At 42.6% G+C, this 23,124-nt stretch overlaps 1 long non-coding RNA gene across 1 annotated transcript; it reads left to right on the top strand.

Annotated features, from left to right (window-relative positions):
- Nucleotides 1-3,146: 3,146 nt before the first annotated feature.
- On the top strand, nt 3,147-11,378 carry LOC144685244 (uncharacterized). Its single transcript, XR_013577680.1, has 3 exons — nt 3,147-3,597; nt 9,688-9,780; nt 11,284-11,378. It is a non-coding gene; the product is annotated as an uncharacterized LOC144685244 (long non-coding RNA).
- The last annotated feature ends 11,746 nt before the right edge of the window (nt 11,379-23,124 follow it).

The following is a 23,124-nucleotide window of genomic DNA, read 5'->3' as shown; positions in this document are numbered from 1 at the left end:
ACTTTGTAACTAGGGCGGATAGAGACACGAAGTAGGGGAAATGGTGCCCTTTCGCTCTGTGAAATAGATCCCAGAGTCCCCTTCTTAAGAAGTAAGTCAGTAAATATTGGGGAGTATTCCAGTAAAAATATCAGTCGACAGAAAAATTCTATTGGAAAGTATGTCAGCACTTTTTTGTTAGAGCTTTAATGACCTGTGTAAGTCAAAGAGAAATAGACAGTCCTTTAAAACAGTGACCGCTTTAAAAATGTAAACGTGACTGTTATTTATTGGACACATTGTGTACAATGTTCATTTTAAAATGACTGTGAGCAGGATGGAAATAAAACACATGAGAACAACATATGTAGCTGTAACTCTAACAAGCAGGCCTAGTAAACCTACTGAAATAAGGCTCAGGATTCGCGTGAGATTTGGGAAATAACATTGCAATCTCAACACCAGATATTTCATTTGAAGTGGCCAATCACAAACACCCTCTGATTTAACCGAACGCATCTCTTCACTGGGTTTTGCAATTATTGAATTCAGTACTGCTGATATTTGCCGTTACAACTTATTTGTGGCCAGGGTATTTTTATTCGAAATGCAACCGTAGAATCTCAAAAGGTGTTTAGAGGGGACTCCAGAGGTATTTCATCTTTTGAAATAGCCGTGGTTCTGGGTTGCTATTTGAGTTTAAACACAGTTCCTCAATTACTGTACAAATAATTGCGCATTTGGTTTCACGCTTAGAAATACAAATCGCTGTTATCTTAAAAGTCACAGTATTTGTCACATTCCAAAAAAACCCACTTTTTAAAGGAAGCCGTCTATTTGATGTAGAGTTTCCATTATATTAATCACACCTTCAACATTATATAGGTAACATTGAAACAGAACTCTGGATTTGCGCTCGAGTTATTTTATTTAACAACATAGCTTTTTCATATTCCGTATGTCCGGTAATATTTGTATGAACACTTCTAATACATTTTACTAGTTCCAAGATACAGCCGGCATGCATATATTGATATCCATGGATATATTGATACACATCGTCTATTTGCATGCTTTTACTTTCCATATCTTATACTTCATAAATAATCTATTCCACAAACAGAAGATACAGAATTGGTTTTTAAGAAATATGTTTTATTAAAAACAGCCTCGGTTCTGAATTACTTTCATGTTACTTATTCCATACTGTACTGAAGATCATCGAACCATCCCCTATGGCTCATGAAGCCCCGAGACCGGATGACAATTTATCGGCTAACAAGCATTTCACTTAGACAGTGCACTCACATTACACGATGGATTGTGGCTATAGCTACCACATTTGTATACATTTACATCATGCAAAATAGTTTGAAAATGTTTTGTGGCAATCGAAATAACTGGTTTAAATCGTGGATTTCGTGGACTACACTGTCTATTTATTGAATACATAATAATATTGAACTAAATTATTCCCATCATTCGGGGGAACGTTTGCTTTCACAGGGATGTGATCGTTTAATACATTTGTTAAATGTTACTTTAGAAATTCCAACTGTATAGGTTATTGGCCTATTGAAGAGACATGGTATCGTTTCTTGTATGTGGAAAGATAAACATCTTTCACCAAACTTGACCATTTAGTAAAATACTTTTTTAAAAACAACGCACTCAGGGAAATCTATCCCACACTTTGGTAAAGAATCGGGGGAGACATTTTCGTGACGTTTTCGGACATATTCTCAGCACCCACAGCAAACGGAAAACCAATCGCTCCCGTGTTTGCAGCTGGGCCAAAGAGTCCATTACCACTGGCTTTTTCTAAACCCTTTTCTCTGTTCATCATTGCGGAGCCGCTTCTCACCACGCTCAGTGTGTTCTGGCCTCATGACATTCCATTGAAAGGAAATATGAGTTTGAAACCCAACTGCTCGGGAGCAGGTTGAGGGCGCATTCACTGTTTTACCGCAGCCACAGCGTGAAGCAAGCAACTCGGGTTCACACTGAGCTGCTGTTACAGTGTAAATGCAGCCTAAATCCCCGAGGATGAGGGAGCGAGCTCATCATGAGACTTTTGGGACTCGGCTCGGTCCTCAATATCCTATTTGTACTAGTTTAGTGCCGTGCGAGGGCAAAGTCACTTCTCAACCAATCCTACACTTACATATGATGGCAAAAAACACTGTGGTATGAAATGCACACGGCAAGGTGAAGCCGTCCGCTGCTGGGTGCTGGCGAGGTCAAGGTCGAGTTCCCGGTACAGGGGACTCGGATTTCTCACCTTCTCATGACGATCTGCTGCTAGCGGGAATTTAATCACTCAAGAAGCAGAAATCCCGTGTTATATTGTACTTGCAATTACTGCCGTGGTTATGTAAATCAATATTTTATCATTCCTATTTAGGTGTAGATCCAGACCTCATTTACGTGAATATTATTACAATGCAAAAGAGAACCAGAATAGAAGCTTGAAGGTCCTAACCAGAAATATTCCGGAGTAAACATGGGCAACATAGTGGAGCTTTCAGCTAAACGCTAGCTTTTCTTTCCTTAACTAAGTGCACTTTTAACACAAAATCGATGTTTACTTCACGATCAGGGATTATAGAGGGACGTTGATTAACACTGTCACTTGCTGGTAGTCCGAAGGGAGACGAGTTTGAGTGAATGGCGAGTGCGAAAAGCATTCAAAGGACAGAATAGGCACCGCCATGGCGGGGAATGGGGCCAATATATCACATCGCCGCCTCCGTTTGCCGTTCAGAACTGCGTTGCAATTCGGCCATTATTTCATGGTGACCATTTATCAGGTCAGTTATTATAAACCAGTTTATTGTAATTCACTTGAAACCCCGATTCCGTGTTTTTTTGGTACACACTCTAGGGCCACAGAATAGAACTGCCGCTTCAGTGAGTTTGACTAAAATGTGTGTTTTATCTTTCGGGGAGGAACTGACTGGCCTGAGTTACACAGATTTTTGGAACTGCGTTCAACGCTGTCACCAAGCGACTAATAAACATCGCCCCGGATTACTGCACATACTGTCTGGAGTGAAGTGGAGCCTGTAAAGCGTCCTCTTGTGGTACAGCTCAGAGTGCGGTATGTCCATCCGCAATCGTTTGAATTTAGTACAGGCTCTTCCTGTGAAGCGCTGGAGAATTTGTGCATTATGTTGCCAACAGAAGCCTTTTGCTAAAAAAGATGTTCAAGTGCTTGTAAAGTACAGCCAGCTGCTCTGTCTTTCCTGAGTTGGTTTCCTTCGCTGCTGTTTCTCTGCACCCGGCGCTCGAAGCAAACAGGAAAGGGCGCTGATAGGTTGCAAGTATTATATTTAAATTGGGGGCGAGCACCTCTAAAATATTATTGCAGTGGGAACCTGTGATATATCGTAACTTGGTTGGGGCACATCTGCCATTTGCTATAGTATCGGAGCGTCGTTTGATGGCGGGACAAATGCAGATAATACGTTGGGACTTTGGATGGCATAGCTTACATCTATGTTGCATTGAGTTTCAGATTGCAGTGTATCAGACACCCGGCGCATTTTCATAAAAGAGGAGCAATACAGGAAGAGGAAGGTGGCGGAACATCGGGTTTGTCAAAGCCCCATTTAACAGGTAACACGATTTGGGATATATATCAAATATACCTTGACTCCAATGTGTCTCTTACTTTAGTACGTTCCAAACCATATTGGGTCTTCTTGACTCCATAGTTATACTGCTGACCTCTCTACATTGACCTGCCAGTGACAATAGCCTTAAGCTTGATGACTGTCCTTGTACTCAATATTTTGTTTAATTATTCTGGTTTTATTCATATTTATAACTTTCATTTATTTTGAAATAGAATCCTTCAGATTCAAATGTCACAGTTCCCCAATTCCACCATCGATTTTGAAGCTGTAGTCTGTTACTACGGGTTAGGTAGCACAATTCGAATGATCTTGACAGTAACCACTTCTCTTCAGGTTATCCCAGACCGCATTGTTAGAGTTCTTGGCACTTTCATATAACTTATGGTATCAGGTGCAAATGGACAGGTTTCAGCTATCTTTTTTACTGTTAGACTCAATAGAAAGACTTTTATCCACTGCCTGCTTCCACTATACCACAATTACAGGAAGTCTTACATTAGCGTCATAACCTTTAGTTAAAAAGAGAAGGTTGCATTGTTCTGGGTGATATCGATGACAGGTATAGATTATTACTCATGTCTCACGTAACTTTATCTTACAAAATTAAAGTCAAGTTAGCATTTTTAACTTTAACATTTACCCCGCTGTTCTCTGAAGATGTGGACTCCTTACCGAGATACAATGCACAGGTACCAATCACCCTCCAGTACCTCAACCACAGTCAATTTTCATTTCTGTGCTTAGCCAGTGATTGCAGCAGAATATCCTATTATGGAGTTCATCATAGGTGAGAAAAACATTCCTCAAACCTGACATCTCCACAGCTAAGTTGTGAAGATCTTTCACTTTCTAGCAGGAACCCATGAGACCGCAATTTGAAGTTGGGACCCCAGTTGATTTTCTCCTTGATATCCATGGGCCACAAAGCCCAACAGTAAAACTTCAACTTCTCTTACGACACAGCAGTTGGTAAGGCTGAGTTGTTTAAATCCCAGAGGGAAACTTGAACAACTGTCATAGCCTATATTTTCAATTGGTATGTTTGAAATGCAGCTCTGAATTCAGAAATAAAACCACCAAGTCTCAAGAGGTTTTTATATACAACTAAATTAAAATTTATTAATTTAACAACAAATTAAACACATACATGTCTACAAATTGCTACCATAATAACTTTTAAACAAATCCCCAAATTAATCATTCCCAGGTAAATCTTCACCAAGACAACAATAACCCATAGACTTTGAACAGACACCATGAAAAGCACATTTGATCTTATGAGTTCAAAATGAGGCCTCTTGCAATTTGGTTTCTTTGCAGACACAGTTGTGGGGGTTACAGGCTGCTTAGATCTTACATGCCTCTGATCTGCGCATACAAAACTCTTTCCTGTTATACCTAGCCTTCCCTTTGAAAGTAAATTCTAATTGTATCACTAGGTCTTTGAACTCCACCTCTTCTAACAATAAAACACCTTTCATAGCACCAATTTTATTAGTAATATAAACATATTGCTTGGTGTCTCCTAGCTAGATGCAAGATTTTACTCCCTTCTTTTGAATGGTTTATTCAACAAATTCAAATGTACTCTAGCTTCTAGCCTTACATTTATCTACTTAACATCTTAAATTACTATACATCAAAGCACCCAGACTAGCTGGCTTTAATCCAATTAAGCCACACACAGACACACATAGACACAGAACCTACTACAGGTCCAATTTAAAAATAATTTCCAATAACATTATACACATTAATATCTCTTCATCGCAGCTCCTAAAAGAATCGATTAGCTTAGCAAGTGCTGGCACTTCTGGTTCAGAAAGCTTGATATCACACTTATACTTGGGATGATTGAGGATGGGGGCATTTTTTACTGTCTTTTTAAAAACATCAAAAACATATAACCATCTACACTGTAATCTCTCCAATCTAGAAATCTATTGTTTGGAAGCACCAGTTGTCCAGAAATGTTTTAGCAGAATCACCTGTTCCCTCTGTAACGGGGCTAAGACTTCACATTCTATATTTTTATAATATATATATCCTCATAGCTAATTTCTAAAATTTTAAAAATTGAACAATGACCTTTTAAAATGGCTGAAGCTATGTCTGTCTGTGACCCTGAACAAAAAGGGGCTATTTGGCAGTATCAAATAAATTGGCACATCGGTATCTCTGAAGAGACCCTCACAACCCCCCTGTGGGTTGCAGAGACCAAATTCAAAGGGAACCATACAAAGGCCATCTGTATTTCAGAACTCAGGCTGGCCTTCTGAAGTCTACCAGTCTGCTAGGACAAAGAGCCCTGAAATCTTCCTCAATTCTTAATGGCTGAAACATTTAACAACCTTGGGGAGCAGATGAGGAATACATGTTCTTTGTCAAAGGTGGTGTGGAGAGATGGGAGTCATGTGACATGAACCTCTAGCTGGGAGAACCAGTTATACTGTTTTGCTTTACTGCAAAGCTCAATCTGCCATGTTTCCATCTACCAAGCAACAGCACAGAAAAGGGGCTCTAAACAGGTTTGAATGTCTGGCCCCCATCTACATTGTTTCTACTAGACATTCTATACAAACGCCTACAAGATAGGCATGCAGAGATGAGTCAATCTCATTGTGGAAGTAAACTCTACTGGAAGAGTGAATTATCCAGCATCAGTTCAGCCTGCTGACCTCTGTGAAGGAATTCACCATTGGACTTTGATTCTGAACTCTGGTCTCACCTGAAACAATAATTCTTTTCTCCCTGGTCTTTGCCCTGTAAATCTTTCTCTATCCCTCTGAATGAAAAGGAGACTATGCTGATACCTTCCTCCCACGTTTGAGTGTGTGCAAATAAACTAACCCTCTAAGTTCATCCTATTATTAGTCCGCTTTGGGGTTATTAATAGAAATTAGATCACACTGCTTCAGGGGGAAGCTAATCAAAAACACCTTTCTGTTTACGGATGGGTGGTGAGAGGAGAAATCAGGGCTGTTTAAATTAAACTCCCTCCTGTCCGTCAATGCCATTGGCATCATTTTTGTACAGTACTTTGTGAGTAGAAACATGGAAGATACCGAATAACTAAAACACTTTTTATTGCTGCTTTATAATTTTTAGCGTTTTCAAATTTCAGATAAATATATCTATGATGTTTTCTGGTTCACACAATTGTGGTTAGGCATTCTAACATCCCAGTATAACCCAGAAAATTCCAAATTCCAGAAATGACTTGGTCCCAAGCATTCCAGACAGGAGAGGTTACAATATAGTTGCGTTTTTTTTTGGCAGCTGCTCGCCTCTTTTCACTTCTTTGCTTTATGGTTAATTATAGAAGTTTTAAATGCAGAAGGAGCCCAATTAGTCTGTGTTTGTGTCAGCTCTTCATTAGAATAATCCAGAACTAATCTGACTACTCCTGTACTCTCCATGGATCCCTATATCTTCAAATATTTATTCAATTTTCCCTTAAGAGATACAATAGTTTCTGCCTCAATCATTCACTATGGTAAAGCATTCCATGTTTAAAATACATTTTTTGAAAATACATTTATCCTAACCTCTCTCCTCACACTGTTAGTGACAGCTTTAAAGTGATGTCCTTGGCACTGACTACCCAAGCAGAAGAAATGATCTTTTCTGATTGAGTCATTCAAAAATCTTCAGAATATTAAAATCCCCTTAAATATTCTCTTAGCTTTTTCTACTCCAGTGCAAATAGTTCCACTGTCAATAGTCTCTGCTCCTAACTTTAATTTCCTATTCCTGCTATCATCCCGGTGAAGCAAATTGTACACCTTTTGGATTTCATGTCCTTTTCCTAATGAGGCAATCAAAACTGCACACAGTACTCAGTGCTTGTGGTCTGATCAATGTTTTGGATGTAGGTATACGAACATACGAAATAGGAGCAGAAGGAGGCCATTCGGCTCCTCAAGCCTGCTCCACCATTCAATCAGATCATGGCTGATCCGCTTGTGTTTTAGTTCTACATCCCCATCTACCCCCGATAGCTTTTGATTCCCTTGCCTAACAAGAACTGATCTACCTCTGCCTTAAAAATATTCAGTGACCCCACTTCCACTGCCCTCTGAGGCAGAGTTCCAGTGTCACACAACCCTCAGAAAATCCACCTCATCTCTGTCCTATAAGGGCAACCCCTAATTTTAAAACAGCGCTTCCTAGTTCTGGATTCACCCACAAGAGGAAACATTCCTTCCACTCCACCTTGTCAAGACCATGCATGATCTTCTATACTTCAATCAAATCATCCCTCGCTCTTCTAAATTCCAGTGGAAACAAGCTCAGCCTGTCCAACCTATCCTCATAAGACAACCCACTCATTCCAGATATCAATCTAGTAAGCCTCTGAACCACCTCCAATGCATTTACATCCTTCCTTAAATAAGGAGACCAAAATTGCACACAGTATTCGAGATGCGGTCTCACCAATGCCCTGTTCACCTGAAGCATAATATCCTTATTTTTATGTTCAATTATTCTTGTTATAAAGGATAGCATTCCATTAGCCTTCTTAATTACTCGCTGTACCTGCATACTAACTTTTTGTGACTCATGCGCAAGAATACCGAGATCCCTCTGCAGCTCGGAATTCTGCACTCGTTCTCTGTTTCTTTATTCTTCTATTCTATATCCCTACTTATAGGACCCCAAATATTGTTTTTTCAATAGTGTTATCTATCTGCACCTCCACCTTTAGGGAAACGTATATTGAATCTCCAGCTCTCCTTTTCCATCCATGTAGTTAAAGGTTTTTCAATTTAGCGAATATTCCCATCCCTTATTTTTCTTCCAAAGTGGATTTCCTTACACTAACACACATTCAGTTGGGTCTGCCAGCTATCTGCCCATTCCTCTAACTAGTCTTTGGATCTTTTGCAGTCCTCCTAGCTGCCTGTAAATATCCTATTTTTGTGACATTAAGTTATGTCACCTATACAAAAGGCTAATCATCTATATATACTGAGAACAAAAGTGGACTCAGCACTGACTCCATTGAGTGCTCGCTCCCAATTCTGCTCCAATCCAAGTAACACATATTTATTTTAACTCTTTATTTGCTGTCCATCAACCAATTTTATGCCAATACCACTATTTTCCTCATACTATCTGCTTGAATTTTTCTAACAAGCCTCTTGAGAAACATCTCACTGAATGCTTTCTGAAAAATCAATATGCATTTTATGTACTGCATTTCATTTATCAATCCTCTTCAAAAAACTCTTACCAAATTAATCAAATGTGACTTATCTTTAACAGATCCATACCAGCTGTCCTTGATTTATGTATGCATTTCTAAATGCTAATTTTATCTTCAATTATAGATTTTAAGAATTTGGCCACAACTGGCATTTTACTAACTAGTCTATTTAGTGCTTTAATCACTGCATTAACAGTACCAGAATGGATAAACTGAATATTTTCATTGTACAGTACCTGGAAGATCACCAAAATTTAAATTATTTCATTGCTGGCCTCTTTCCTCACTCTGTTAGTAACAGTTTAAAATTGATGTCCTTGCCATTGACTATCCAACCAGGGGAAGTAATCTTTCTAGGTAGTGACTTTATTGGCCATTGAAAACTATATTGCGTGGGAAAATTTGAATTTGATGTTTTCTCATTACCAGTATAATTGTGGCATAAGATTTCAGTTTTGCCAATTGGCTTCAAGTTAAAATCCATAGGTAGGAATCTTTAGCACTCTGTAGCAGCACATTGATGTAGCCTGATGAGAATAAAATAACAATGTACAGTTGATATATTACACAAGGAAGAATGCTAAGTTTTAAAGGTCTATCTCTTCAAAATGTATTTACTTTATTCCCTGAATGGTTTTTATGATACGTTATTTCAATGAGGTGCTGTTATAAATGCACCAATGATGCTATGTTTTGAACTTTCCTTTCAATTCCACCTGGGAAAACATTTAAAAAAACGCATGGAATTATTTTTTGTAAACTATATCTAATAAAATTGTAAACCCGGAAACTGTATTTATGATTTCACAAAACATGGCGTACAGAGGAAATATCAACTTGTGTCTTTTTTTTCTTTGTCAGGCTCAATTTCAATTGGCTATTTTGCTACAGGCTTTAGTACCTGCCCTGCAGCTTCATTGTACACAAAGGATTCTCCAGGCTACATACTCAAAAGTGAGATAACTGCATTTAAAAGGCCTTTCAAATTTATTTGGTGATGAGAAAACTGCTGCAACATTGCAGTAGTTGTTACAACATCACTAAGATAGAAACATTCTTGGTATATTTAAAAATCTAATAACTTATATAAAGAACAGTGGATACATGGGAAGGAGTAAGAAGATTAATTCAGTCGAAGTATTTGGACCACGTCACAAATGTTGGACTGAACCCCCAGTGTAAAAGTTAGGGACGAGCCCGCCTGCGACTGACCAGCTGATCCTACAGTTATTTGATGGTCATTGGCCCTTTAATTGGCTTGAAAAGGGATTCTCTCCCCCCCCCCCCCCCCCCCCCCACCACCCCCGCCATTCAAAAGGAAGTCCTGCCTCCGAGAGCAGCCAGTCAATCAAATGGCCGTCACCTGTCTTGTCCCAGCAGCACCACTGGGAGCATAGGCCACTGCTTGGACTACAGCAAATTCCCTGAGGCAGAAGAGCCAGGAGCCTGGAACAATATGATTCCAGGGTCTCGCTGGGGCAATGCTGGCAGGCCTTGGTGAGGAGAAGGATAGGAGGCCGGAGTGGACAGGGTAGCGGGGAGGGGAACCGTGGAGACAAGAAAACCTGGGGCAGGGGTGACCTCTGATGAGTTTCCAAACAGAGGGCAACCCCCTGACCCAGCCACCAGATTGCCCGCTTTTACCTGGTGACCTGGACACTTGGCGTGGGCCATGGGAAAAATTCCAGTAGCAGCAGGAATAGGGCCTTAAGTAGCTATTAATTTGCCACTTCCGGGCCTCAATTGGCTCACAGGTGAGTGGACTGGTCAACACCTACCCCACAGGGGATAAAACACTTGCAAGAGTGGGTGGGGATGGGCAGATGATGGGTGTGGTGCCACTGCCATGGCACACACTCTCCACTTCCCCAGCCTGTCATCACACTCCCTGGTGGGTGGTAAAATTCAGCCCATTGAGTGAGATGCAATATAAAATCACAGATTGAATTGCAACCTTTAACTCCCTTTTGAATATCTGTTACTTTGTTGATTAAATACTAAAGAAAGGTCAGTAGGCTGTATCATTCCTGTTGTGCCAAAGAGGTGTGGACCTGAAAAGGATATGGTAAATTGTCTAGAGTGCTGCAAGGAAATAGCATATTGTGAAATAGCATCTATTTAATATAGTCATATATTGAAGAAAGGCTATAATTATTGTATTTCAAAGTTTACTTGCTAATTTTAAATGCTTTGATGAATTTTTGTCATCTTCAAAGTTGGTGAATTTAATGCTGAGGAAGCTCCCTCTCCTCTACCTCAGTAATATCACCTTTATAGCACTAACCTGAAAAGAATATCTCCTACTGTACCAGTTTAATTAGTTCTATTTGCCAAAGTCTGTGCCACATTGTACCAAACATTAAGAAGTTTTCTGTGATCTGCATTAAATTGTATCTCAGATTACTCAAATTAATTTTGTTGTGTTCAAGAGGTAAGACCTTTATCTCATTGGTTTAGGTTGAACTGGAATTAAAGCTCTAATGGTGAAAATGCAAGGCAACATTGACCATGTTTCACAGATAAAAAAAGTGTCAACATATCCTTTTCTAATGGCACAAGTAGGAATGAGCACACAATTCAGATTTGACCTGATATAAGTGGATTGTATTTTAATGTGGTAGCTTTTATCCTAAACTGTTTTAGACAATATGTATTCATTAATTTAATTAAAGCATTTTTCATTGAATATCTTTCTTCACATGAGCTTCACAACAAAGGATTTTCTCACAAATGGATCAGTCAACTCCCATTTAAAACATTTGCAAAAAAAGGTAAAAATTACTACATTGATTCAGTACAATAACGTTATAGGTTACAGATTACTATTTTCCTTATGTTCAACTTTTACAATCAGAAATATATAATATAACATAGTTCCTGCAAATGTATAACACCTTATCACATTATAAAAGAATTCATATAACTTTACAAATTGAATAACTTTGAAGCACAGCGATGTGGTTGATGCACGTAGCATGCACTCTGACATTAGATTGCAGAAATGAAAGAATAGCTCACTTGCCATTTTGTGGCACTAATTGAAAGAGGAATGTTTTCCAGGGCATGGGAGAAATCTTTGCTCTTCTTTAAATAATGCTATGGAATCTTTAATGTCCAACTAAAATACTGGAAAGGCAGTGCCTCAGTTTGATGTCCATTCCAGTGGACTATGAATCCAGTAAGAAGGAACTGCCTGCATCCTACAGGGGAGTGTGGACCTAGATAATGAGTTCAAACTGATACCATCTGATCCTAAAGCAAAGTTATTACTTATTGAGTAAAACTGACACACCGTAAGTATTTTGGAAACAAAGTATGTGTGTAACAGGGCTAGATATTACTTGTGTGACTTATGTTAATGTCAATATTGAGCAGAGTACATAAGGGTATATTTTTTGCTTGTGCACTTCTCATGGAATCTTGTTCAGTGGGAACACATACACTTGGTAATTGCATGTATGCAGTCCATGATATCCACCCATTGAATTTGGGCTGCGCACATGCAACTTTCTGATATGTGCTGGTGGATGAGATGCTGCACTGGGAGTGTGCAAGCAGAAAATTTATCTTAAAAAAAATTTACGATTTTTACGAGTGATGGAAAAAAATTAAATAAAAGCTGAATAATATTTCACAAACCATTTTTTGTAATTCAACAATGACTTTGCATTCATGCCAGCAAAATAGTGCAACTACACTGTTGTGAAGTGGCTTCAAACATTATTGGTGGTTTAAGGGCCATTGGTGATGAAATCATTTTGGGCAGTAATGCAAAATGGGCACCAGCACATCGGCAACCTTTTCCAGATTGCCTTGTCCAGGACAAATTTCACCCCCATTATCTCTTCAGTGGGGTTGATTCAAAACAGGATGATGGCCATTTAAAACTTTGTCCTGTCAGAATCTAGGATTTATATAATTCATGACAAGGCACCTTTGCTGCATTAGAGGCATTCACAGTGGAAGGCTGTTACAGAATTTTAGCAAATGCCCACTTACAGCGCTCCTGAAATTTGTTGGTGAGGATATTCCTGTTCTTAACCTCTTTTTTGTCTTCCACATTCTGCCCCCACTTATTTCCTTTCCTGTCATTTCCAAAGGCAATCTTATGATCCCTCACTCCAAAGGCCATTCTTCATCTGTGAACCTGGAGAGTGTCGATGTCTGACTCAACTTTCAGGCCTAGCTGGGGATGTGACATTCCCATCTTTAGAAAGGAAGAATCTGATTTTTGAGTTGGCTGTTTTTCAAATATAATCTGGATACCAAATAAATAACTGTGACCAACCTTTTCCCCTATTTACCATAGAGACTCTAGGGCTAATTGTAATCTTTCCATTGCCACCTAGCTACAATCAGCTAACACAGCGCAGACCAGAAAACTGGTGTGTGACCTTCATGATTTGTATAGATCAGTCCCATATCACATAGTGCAATGAGGCAACTAAAGTGACTGAAAAGTGATAGAACAGTCAACTATTTTAATGAAATGCAGCCTCTTATACCATTGAATATTAAAGCAACGTGGATAAAAATGGATTTTGCACTGGTTATGCTCATATTGATGCCAATGTGTAACAAAACTGATATGAGAGAATTATCTCATTTAAACCAATGCTGCAAGAAACAGGTTATCACTTGTGGTATTATGCTGCCTTTTGGTTCTGGCTAAATGAAAAGTGTGGTTGAACAGTAATGTTACAGATGCATGTGGCTGGCATGATAATAACTCAGATTTGTACACAAGTATGAAGTATATATTACTTTACTAATGCTATTAGTATCATATGCATCCAGTTTAAGTGAAACGTTCTCCCTCTTCACAGAGTTAGCAAATCTAGCATTCTTTCCTTTCAAGACTTGAAATAGGTATAGAGCATATCAATTTAACAGTGGAATGGCCTGCAGCCAATCTGTACATGCATTGGACTCACTGCTAAATTCGCGGGCCATTTTTAGGCATCTCCCAAAGGGAGCTTAGTGTGTGACCTGGGCCATTTTAACTCCTGGGCCTCATTCTGCCTGAAAAGCAGTAAGCCTGACATTAGGGCTGATGGCTGGGACCAAAAATTGTCTCGGGAGGCAGAGGATGCCAGGTACCTGGGAGAATAGTCAGCGGCATAAAATTAGCACTGTGAAAAGGAATTTGGTAACTGGGAAGGAGAGGCAAGGCCGAGGCAATGGAGGCACAAGCACTTCTTTCTGGACTGAGGGCCCCATTTCTAGCCCCACTGGCCACAAAGATATCACATGAAAGTTACATTTTAAACCTTACCATGTCATCTTCCAACCACTCCATGACTCCTAAGTGGCCTTCCAAAATTTGGAAGTTAAAATGTTGTTGTGCTGCCAATGATGTCATCAGGCCAGTTTTCCAATGTAATTTTGGCCCCAACCTGCCCATCTATACCTGTGGTCAGGTAGGTCGAGGATAAGGGAAGGGAACAAATTAGAAAGGCTAGATGACCTCCCAACCTCCTTAATCCCTCTGACATGCATTTCCCATCTGAGGGATGGGGGTGGGATTTGGGGATGGGGTTAAAATCTACACCAATGCTTCACACTATATAGAATGGTAATACTATTGTATCAAACAAGCACATGCAGATCCAGTGAAAGAAGAAGACAGCAGGAAACTAAATTGTAAGTGATACACTCAGAGAATGAGCTGTTTGAAGAAAAAAATTAAATGGCAAGGGAAAAGAGGAAAATAATTTCTTTGCAAATACTCAACACATTTTTACTGTCAAGCCTTCCCCTGATCATTGTATTTAAACATCATTAGCCTATGTCTTTGGCACCAATGAATTCTAATTGGGTGTTGTGCTAGCTAGAGAGAGAGACTGCTGGAAAGAAAACAACAAACAAGTTGATTAACGGTTACATCTGAACCAGCACAAGACTGTAGCATGATCAGCCACTACTTTTTAGTGGTCATGTTTCTGCAGGCATAAAGGGGATCAAGAGAAAGCTGTTACATCACTTTTGTATCAGAGTTTGACCATTTGGTTGTTACCCTAGTAATAATAGGTGTGTTAAATTGCTTGGAGACAAATGGAAGTCTTTCATGGCAAATTCCCAAATTCCACAACTCTGCCCTCTCACTATGAAGGAACTATGCCAAGCCCTACTAATGGATAAAGAAGAGCAAAAGTACAAAAATACCCTGAGTTTTTTTGGAGCAATGGTGTGAAATATAATTTGTAATTTTATGTGTGATCAATACATAATTTATTGCTCTAAAATATAAAAGTGACATGCTTTTTTTAGCAACATGCTGTGATATAAGACATACTCTGTTTTATTGAATCATCAACCTCATCATGTCATTATCACAATTAACAACTCATTGATTAAAATAGTTTTGTTGTTAAGTTTAGTCCACAGTCCTAGAATTTTACTTTATTATGTGTACTGTCCACAAGGTTACACCCAACAAGACATTGGGATTTAATACAGGTATATGTTTAAAATGCTTTTAAAAATAGAATTAATATGATACCACCGCATTTCAGAAGAAATATTAAGAATGCCTTAGAAAATAATGATAAATTGATGTGAATTGTTTTTAATGATTAACACTAGCTTTAGTCAGAGTTTGTGAAGCAGCTTGACAAGCATTTTATACAAACAAGAATTATGCAATTACCAATGAGTTATTGTAGCACAATTCATTCAGTAACAATACATTAGGAACCAACATCATTATTGCCTGTGTTGTACAAACCTAACTGTATAAGATGGATTACATCATGGGCCAGACTATTCTGCCAAAATAACAGTGAGTTTAGTAGCGCACGCTGCTATTAATGCATACATCATCAGCAAAGTGTGGCAAGGCAAAGACACCCCGTGAATTGCAAATTGCCACAAGTTGCTGGGGAATTTCTGTGCTCTGCTGTTAGCCTCAAGAAAATAGCAGCTTGCCATGAACCACCCCAACAGTTTTATGAAGCTGCTGCATTTGCACATTAATTGAAATTTAAACATGTTATAGAAAGTTAGGGCTGTTATTTAACAGCACAAGTATTCCTTTAATGAGATTTATGCTCCTACAATGTCAATCAACTTTCTGAGTCCAGAAATGGAGGAATTGAAACTGTAGAGTCTTATTGCTATAGGTAGTAAATTGTTGCTAGAGATTTTTAAAATTTCAGATTAAAAAAAAATATTTTTCTTACTTTTCCTCTTTATCTTTTAATTTTAGTATTAATTAATTAAGTTTAATCCAATCTTTCTTTCCATCTCTTCGTTTTGCTTTCTGTACCTGATTTGACTCCAATTCATCCTCCTCCTCCAACATCACATGTTTCTTTCTCAACTCTTTAATCTCATTGCTAAAGGAACCTAACCCTACCCCATCATTTATTAAGTTCCCAGATGTCTAATTGTCCTACTGGCACTGCCATCAGCTCAGGCCCCCAGCAATTTACACAGCAAAATATTTTCAAGTTGAAGGATCAGGGAAAATGTCTCACTAATGACGCATGCCGGCCGATGCCTCACTCCAACAAATTCTGGGTCACCGTTATCATACTGAAGCAGTTTAATTGTATTGGTTGTGCACAATTATACATTTCCATGTTGTCTGAAGCTCAATGCACAGTTGTGCATGTATATGGTGGATTATGCATTTAAAAAATTGTTTTGTTGGCTGTAAAGTACTTTGGGATGTCCTGACTTCATGCTAGGTGCTTTATAAATACAACACTTTCTTTCTTGTTTTTATTGCTAGTTATATTAGCAGCTCATCTTTTTGACATCATAAATATCCAACAAAACAATCACAGTGGCAGGCAATATAACAGCACCACTATGGGTAGTATTCTTTGGATAGTCTGCCAAGACCAACTGCCCCATTTAATGCTTGTTGTAGCATTGATTGGCTCAGGGTGTGACTTCTGCCCCCATCTAAGTCCCACTATTAAGAGCTGATGGCCAACCAGTTCGACGGTAGCCACTGCTGGGACTACAGCCAATCCCTGAAAAACAGGAGCTAATGGAGGCTGGACTGAAGGCAAATCTGGGGTATCAGCAGCATCCGGCTGGCAGGCCCCAGTGAAGGGAGTGAGGGGATTGGGGGGCCGGGGACCTAAAAAGAAACCCTTATCTTCAATTCCTCTATTCTTACCAATGACTGTCCCATCTCTAAGTTCCCTCTTATAAGATAATTATGGATGAAGAAGGCCTCTGAACCCTTTTGGTTAATTCATCCAGGGAGCTGTGAATCTCCCTATCTCCCCCTACCCCCCATCCGCATTCCACACTCCATTTTAGCATCCAGTTGTTTCTTAAGTTATTTCAGAGCTTTTGCCCCTATTATGCCACCTTAAGTCATAACTACTGACCAAGAATCTCTGTTGCCTAGAAAACACATTCTATGTTTTTGTAATGTCAATATTTTCTATAGTGATAAAAATTCCTTCGTTTTAATGTAATAAACATTATGGCCAAAATTTTCCGTTTGGCGGGCGGGCGGAGCAGGAGCGGACGCGGGCTGGCGCTCGTGATCGGGGCTGCACCTCCATTTTGCGCGGGCAGGTCACTTAAGGCCCACCCAGCGCATTTCCAACTCCCGTGGATAGCGGGAGTGTACAGGCTGCGGTGGGCATGCACAGACAGCTGGGTCCAATGGCGGCCCGGCAGTCTGTTTAAAGGAAGGCCTGGCTGCTCACAATGGCCACGTCGAGGTCACACCGCTGGGGGTCTGCTGAGCAGAGCATGCTGGAGGGAAGGGCAGAGGAGCAGGCCAGGCTGCAGGGTCTGCCACAGGAGCAGGGCAGGCTGCAAGGTAGGCCAGCAGAGGGACAATGCACCCCTCGCTTATCTGATGATTGCTTTGCTGCCCTCCTCGAGGAGGTGGCAGCACGATGGGAGGTGTTGGTCTCCCAGGATGGGAGGAGGAGACCCCCCCAAATGACCAAATGTGCATGAGAGGAGGTGGCGGAGGTGGTGAGCTCCCGCGATGTGGTGTGGTGCACCTGGATCCAGTGTTGTAAGCGCTTTGAGGGCCCCCCGCCAAGTCTTACTGTCGTGATCGCATTGAATCATGTTGGGCATTTCTTGTACGCTGGGTGGGCAAGCAGATAGTGCCCATGCTTAGATCAGCCTGAGTGGTTCATGAGGAGATGAGTTCTCCCCCTCACCATGTGTTGCTCTTAGTCACACATGACTAGTCTGGGGACAACCTGCAGGAGATGCAGCTGGGCGCTTACTCAGAACTCCAACACATGTCCTATTCACGTTGATGAGATTGTGGAAAGGGAGCCTTAAGGTCTCGTGACTGAGAGCCATCTGCTGCCCTCGATGCTACACCTAGTTGCGCCTCCTTGCTATGGGAGCAAAGACTGTGTGTTTCCTAAAGTGATGGACGCAGAATGTGTCCAATGTGGCTGCTGGGGGGTTGCTGGGAGCAGGCGTACTATCTTTGTGTGACTGATCAGCAGTAGCGGGGAGAGGAGGCACTGGAGGCCTGACATGGCCCACTGTGGTTGGGGTGCGGTGTGCGCGTGCAGAGTCCATGTGCGATTAGCCGCAATGAATGGTTCTCTGTTTTTCAGGAGAAGAATGCTCACAAAGCGTGTTCGCAGACTGGAGGCGGCCAGGCCCAGCTAATGATTTTAAGCTGCTTTGAGCAGGAGACCCTGGAGCTTGAGAGGCACCATGCACCCAGGTCGACTGCTGTCGGTGAGGCTGGGGTGGAACGGCCAGGTATTTGAGGTCAACAGTGACATCCGCTCTGTCTTCCCACCATCCACAGCACTGATGATTGTTTGATTTGTTATTGTTACAACATTGCTCAGTCACAGAGTGATAGAGTCAGAGGTGTGGGTCATAGACAAAGGTCCCTCGTCCCTTTGAAGATGTGCGTGTCAAGCACCCTCCAAAATCGCCTTATCCCATTTCTGACCACTATCCCCATGGCCTTGTATGCCATGGCATCGCAACTGCACATCCAAATACTTATTATATGTTAGGAGGGTTTCTGCGTCCACCACCCTTTTAGCCAATGCGTCCCACATTACTGTGTGCAAGAGCTGCTCATCACCTCACCTGTCAACCTCATGCCCTTTACCTTAAATCAATGCCACCAGGTTACTCATCCCTCCGCCAAGGGGAAAAGTTCCTTTCTGTCGACCCTATCTATGCCCCTCATTATGTTATAAAGCTCAATAATGTCACCCCTCAGTCTCCTCTGCTCCAGGGGAAATATCCCCAATCTATGCTATGTGTCCTCATAACTCCAACCCTCCAGCCCAGCCAGCATCCTGGTCAGTGACCTCTGCACTCTCTCCACTCCAATCACATCCCTCCCGTGAAGTGCATTTCATAACTGCATGCAGAACTATAGCTGTGGCCTAGGCAGCGTTTTCTGCACTTGCAACATGACCTCCCTCTTCCTATATTCTATTCCTCGACTAATAAAGGCAAGTATGGCATTTACCTTCTTACACGCCTTATGTATGTGTCCCGCTACCTTAAAGGGCCTGTCGACATGCACAGCAAGGTCCCTCTGATCCTCCTTACTTTCCATGGTCCTACCATTCCTAGTGTATTCCCGTACCTTATTTCTCCTGCCCAAGTGCATCACCTCACACTTATCCACATAACATTCCATTTGGCATTCCTTAGGCCATCTAACCAGCCCGTCTATATCCGCCTGCAATGTTTGGGTCTCCTCCTCACTATTTGCCACCCCATCAATATTCATCTCCATAGGTTCTGGAAGGTTGAGTGCATAATGAGCCAGGGGAGAAGGGATGAAGTGTGTCACTGTGTGCACGCTAACTGATCCACTGTCCTTGTTGTTAATTTCAGCATCATCAGAGCCTGTCCACCAGGAGGAACTACAGATGCCCCCTCTCACAACTGAGGGCCCTCAAGTGTCACCTGTGTCACACCATTTCTGTGAGGCAGGCACCAGTGCAGACACTAACACTTCGGTGGGCATTGCAACATTGGCTAGTGTCCCAGGGCACAGTGGAGAGGGCACTTCACAATCGCTGGAGGGGCTGGCAGAGACAGAGAGTGCCGATGGCGCTAGCAGCTGGAGGACTGCAGGGGACCAGGCATATGCTCAGTCGGTGCTTGATGATGTGCCTCTGGAGTCGTCCGCGACACAGCAGCTGCAGCAAATGCGGCCGGGTGTGCGGGAGCATCTGGGAGTGATACATGAGACTGTGCTTCGCTTGGTGTCCGTGGTGGAGGAGTTCCACCAGTGCACTGATGCAATGAGCTTTATGGCAGAGCATCATGCTTCCTCCATGGAGGGACTGGTGACTCTCGTGGAGAGGCAACTCCAGGAGAACAATCAGGTCCTCCTGGGGTTACGCTCAGACCTGCAAGCTTTCACAGTGCCAGTGCCCACAACTGGTCAGTGCCAATGTGGGAGATGGTGTGGGCTTCAAGTTTCCCAGCTTGTTGCCCATCCATTGACAGTGAGCAGGGAGGTCCAGGGCGACCTCACATCGGTGGAGCAGCTGCCTGTCGTATCTGCAGGCTCCTCTCAGGGCGCTCCGGATGAGGGCACCAGCTGCTCCACCCCTCTCCCAGTGACCGCTTCATCGGGTGAGGGAGCGAATACTGGGGAAATGCCAGCTGTGGACCTGGCAGATCTCTCCCAGGCTGGGCCCAGCACAGGCTCCGTGGGCCAGAGGACAACCGCCAAGGTCATCGAGGCCAACAGGACAGCAGAGTCAGCAGGCTGTCTCAGATGCCACTCTGAGCGATGGGGCGGCATCAAGACGTAGCACCCCGGAAACGTAAGCACCATGGGTTTCTCACTGGTGCTTTTGTGTTGGTCCGAGATTAGGGAATTATTGTTTGTTCATGTTTGAAAAATGTTTTGGTTTGACTGTGTGTGACCTTCTGATGGTGAAAATTAAAACCAGCTGTGTCACCAGTGCTGAGGGTGGCTCCTTTGTTCTGCATTTGTATGTTTTACATACATGTCATGAGTGTTTGGGTGGACATTGAGGGTTAAAGTCTCCCGGGTGTCCCTGCCTCCTTGGTGTAGTCCCTGGTCAGCGTTTAGCCCCTCATCATCCCCCTGTGCCTCCTCATCCTCAGAATCAGTGCTGGACTCATCGTGTGCAGCCGCATCCACTGCGTCAACATCTTCATCATCCACTGCGTCCCCCCTTTCCAGCGCAAGATTGTGGAGAGCGCAGCATGCAACCACTATCACTGAGACACGATCTGGGGGGTACTGGAGTGCGCCCCCTGAGCGGTCCAGGCATCGGAAGCGCATCTTGAGAACACCGATGGTTCTCTCCACCACAGCCCTTGTGGAGGCGTGGCTTCTATTGTATCACTGCTCAGCTTCTGTTCTTGAATGGCGGAGAAGCGTCATGAGCCACCTTCTGAGGGGATAGCCCTTGTCACCCAACAGCCATCCATCAAGCTGGGCTGGAGCACTGAAGAGCTCTGGATCCTGGGAGTGTCTGAGGATGTAGGCATCATGGGAGCTGCCAGGGTACCTTCCACAGACTTGTAGAATCAGCATCTTGTGATCACACACTATCTGCACGTTCATGGAGTGGAAGCCCTTCCTGTTGACGAAGGCACCGGGCTCACCGCTGGCGCCTTGATGGTCACATGTGTGCAGTCTATTGCACCCTGGACGCAGGGGAAGCCAGCAATGGCCGCGAAGCCTCTGGCTCACTGTGTCTGGCTTGCCTGGTCCCAGTGGAAGTGGATGAAGGTCAATGCACACCTGAGCAGAGTGTCTGTGACCTGCTTGACACAAGTGTGCACAGCTGATTGGGAGACACTGCAAAGATCACCCACTGAGCCCAGGAAGGAGCCAGAGGCATTGAAGTTGAGGGCAACTGTGACCTTCAGAGCCGCTGGCATAGGGTGTCCACCCACACAGGGGAGATCTCAGGCCCAATCATCTGACAGATGTAGTTGACTGTCTCCCTTGACAGTCGGAACCTCAGTCATATTGAGGTAGCTGCTTGTCCGCCTGTATACCCTGGCAACAGGATAGTGGTGTCTTCTGAGGTCCCTTCCACCTTGGACTACCTCTTGGCCCTGCGCCCCTTGTGCCTGCAGCTGTCCTCCCAAAGGTGGCTCCCCTGGAGGCTGATTGTGCACTCCTGGCCTCCTCCTTATTCTAGCCCTCCCTCCTCAGAGGAACTGCCTCCAGTGGACATGTCAGAGCCCATACCCAGGCTAAAGGGAGGCCTCCGGAAAGTTGCAGGTCCGATAAAGATTGCTGACTGCAGAGTGCTGACCTGAAGGTTAAAAGCACAGAGAAAGCTGTTGGAATTCATTCTGAACTGCTGCAGATCACACAGTCAAGTTTAAAATTCTTTTTCCAATAAATACTCACAGACCAGATTGACAACCCCACTGAGCCCTCTTATCCCGCCCATGGATGAGTTTTATCAAAAAGTCTCTTACCTGCCTGCCCATTGCACCTGTGTGCCGAGCCGAAGATCGCACGGGTGCCTGAAAATCAGCGTCGATTGCTGATTTAAGGGCCTTAACTAGCCCATTAATTAATGGCGGGCGCGCGTCGAATTTCATTGTGCGCCCGCCCAGTGAAATATCGCGATGGCACGCAGTGACGTCGGGATGCTCGCCCAACATCACCGCATGTCATTTTACGCACTGATGTGTGGGGCCCGCCCCCCGCAGAAAATTTTGCCGTATGTTTTTCAGTTTGTTTATGATGTTTCAGCTTCTAATGTGTAACTCTCAATCTATATTTCACTCTGTTAAACTTACAGGAAGTGAAGGATAGTCAGTGCATTTTATCTTCTGGTTTGTTGACATTCAATATGACTGCTGCTTACTCTGTATCTGACATCACTGGTGCTCGACACCTGGAAATACCCTACACTTAGCAGCAGATTCAAACTAACAAACGGAAAGGTGAAATCCAACTACAAAGTGTGTTAGATCTTTGTGGACAGCTTTCTTCAAAGTCAGCAGTGAGTGTGCCTCTTCACTACTAACTGCAGAGGAGGTGATGGCATAGTGGTATTGTCACTGGACTGGTGTTCCAGAGACCCAGGGTAATTCTCTGGGGCTCTGGGTTCAAATCCTACCACCATAGCAAATAATGAAATTTAAATGCAATAAAAACCTGGAATTAAAAGTCTAATGATAACCATTGTTGATTGTTGTAAAAACCCATCTGGTTCACAAATGTCCTTAAGGGAAGGAAATCTGCTGTCCTTAACTGGTCTAACCTACATGTGACTCCAGACTCCCAGCCTTGTGGTTGACTCTTAAATGCCCTCTGAACAAGGATGGGCAATAAATGCTGGCCTAGCCAGTGATGCCCAC

This window comes from Cetorhinus maximus, chromosome 10, assembly GCF_964194155.1.
Source record: "Cetorhinus maximus chromosome 10, sCetMax3.hap1.1, whole genome shotgun sequence".
Taxonomy (NCBI): domain Eukaryota; kingdom Metazoa; phylum Chordata; class Chondrichthyes; order Lamniformes; family Cetorhinidae; genus Cetorhinus; species Cetorhinus maximus.
This window is presented reverse-complemented; position numbering and strand designations above follow the sequence as displayed.